The following is a 2,241-nucleotide window of genomic DNA, read 5'->3' as shown; positions in this document are numbered from 1 at the left end:
AGACCAATTTAAGCTGGTGATTGTGGTGGTGTTTGAGGGTCTTGCATTACGGCACTACATTTTATGGAACTTGTACGGCACTTTACAGCACTTTACAGTTTGGTTTTTTATTATTTATTTTTAATTAATTTTGTTATTTTATTTATTTTTATTTTTAATTTTTCTATTTTTAAAGCATTTTATTACATTTTATTTGGTGCTGCCCAAACCTGCTGTAGTGCATTTTTATACTTTGTAATACTTTGAAGTAATTTTGTTTTGTATCCTCATATTTTTCCCAAATGGTTTATCCCAAACTGTACCCCCCTCCCTTTACCTGTGTTATCCCTCTCCCGGGATGAGATCATCCCCAAACCCCCACCCTGGCTCTCTGTCAATCACTCAGCCTCCCATTCCCTCCATCCAGAAGTTTCGGTCCAAGTCCTCGAGTGATTAGCCAGAGGCTAGGGGTCAGCCCCCCAGGCCTTGCCCCATACGCTGTCCTATATGTCTATCCCCCAGCATCCATCCCTTAGGGTCACTTAATGGTTGGTAGGATGTTATCTACTGTCGGTTTCCACCTCCCTTAAAATGTAACCTTGGAACAGCTCCCGGGACTCTCGGCAGGAGCCCCCTGAGGTGCAGGAGCTCCTATGGGACTCCTAATAAAACCTTGCATTAACCCCTGCTAAGAGTCGGCCCTTTATCATCTACCGCTGTCTCTGGTGTCATTTGTGCTGCAAAGGCGACCAGCCCAGGTGCCCTCAGCACCCTCGGGGCACAGAGAGTGTCTCCCCGCTCTCGGCCGTGCCGGGGCTGCCAACTCAGGACCGGCCGAGGGTTCCTGAGGGGTTCGCACAAACCCGCTCGGCCACTGATTGTGGTGGTGTTTGAGGGTCCTCCAGGACAAGGGAGGAGATAAGAATCTTGACTCCCCCTTTCAGAAGGCTGAAATATTATTTTATGATCTCTATTATATTAAAAGAAAATGAGATATTAGAACTACACTAAAAGAGCAAGGAGACATCAGAAAGCTGGAAAGGAATGAATAATAAAAACCTGGGACTGATCACAGCCCCGACACCGCTGGACCATGATTGGTCATCAAGTAGAAACAACGCACAGGAGACCAACCCAAGATGCCCCTGGTTGCTAAACCATCTCCAGCCCACACTCCACAGCCAGCAGATTGTTATTGGTTCCATTTCTGTTCTGAGGCTTCTCAGGAGAAAAATCCCAGCGAAAGGATTTTCATCAAACACGTCAGTGCCAGGTGATGGCACAGGCAGCATGGGCTGGCAGAGGTCACTGTGTCATCCCTGCCAGCCCAGGTGTCACAGCAAGGAGGAGAGAGTTCACCCTGTGCTCACACTGCAATACAGAGCAATACAACACAACACACACATTAACACAAGATTATAACCTTTTTCTATTTTCATTACATGTGGATTTATTGTTACAGGACACCCAAAACAACAAAAGCACACAAAAAACAGCACTCATCTACCATTAACACCCCCTTCAAATGACACACAAACTCACCGTCCCTCCCCTCACAACTGCTAAATTACACCCCAGCAATCCTTGGTCCTCAGGAACGTGGTTCCCAGGAGCCTCCAAAAAATCCTCCTGCCTGACGAAATACCCAGTCCCTGGACGGTGCACGCCCAAACTTTGGCGATGAACGTCGCCTCGCAGACCGACTGGGACCGGGGAAAAAAAACCCAGCCGGGGGGCAAAAAAAAAAGAAAACAAAAACCCAGCCGGGGGTGGCGGTGGGGAACCAGGCTAGGGATTTTTTACTCTAAATTTACAAATGAGTTGAAAAACCTGAAAAGCAAAAGTCACACAGTTAAATCCAGTCAGCATGCGCTCACACACTCAGAGATGAGCAGACAGACAGACACAGACACATGCTCACGCACTCCTCCCATTTAAACGTTCCCTGTGGCTCTTACTCGAGACGCTGAAGAACGCGCTTCCACGCTTCTTCTGGCTGCCGCTCCTCGACGTCAAATGGTAGATTCTGGAGAAATCGGCAGCCTCGGGGACCTGTGAGACGACAGGAAGCGGTCGATGAGTGGCTGACAGCTAGGACTTGTCCCCGCTCTGGACCAATAAATTTTCTACCCAAAATCCCATAAAAGACAGATGAACAGTAAAGTTTTTATAACTCTGCTACCTAACTGTGACTACATGCCAGGGCAGGGCAGCTCCGACCATAAGTGGTACAACATGAGTACACACAATAAAAGCAGACGC

The 2,241-nt window shown here is 47.7% G+C and overlaps 1 long non-coding RNA gene across 1 annotated transcript; it reads right to left on the bottom strand.

Annotated features, from left to right (window-relative positions):
• Positions 1 to 917: 917 nt before the first annotated feature.
• On the bottom strand, positions 918 to 2,012 carry LOC136562734 (uncharacterized). Its single transcript, XR_010784551.1, has 2 exons — positions 1,938 to 2,012; positions 918 to 1,350 (listed from the first exon to the last, which is right to left on the bottom strand). It is a non-coding gene; the product is annotated as an uncharacterized lncRNA (long non-coding RNA).
• Positions 2,013 to 2,241: the final 229 nt, after the last annotated feature.

Source organism: Molothrus aeneus, chromosome 14 (genome assembly GCF_037042795.1).
Source record: "Molothrus aeneus isolate 106 chromosome 14, BPBGC_Maene_1.0, whole genome shotgun sequence".
Taxonomy (NCBI): domain Eukaryota; kingdom Metazoa; phylum Chordata; class Aves; order Passeriformes; family Icteridae; genus Molothrus; species Molothrus aeneus.
The sequence above is the reverse complement of the archived record's forward strand: the minus strand, read 5'-3'. Positions and strand labels throughout refer to the sequence as shown.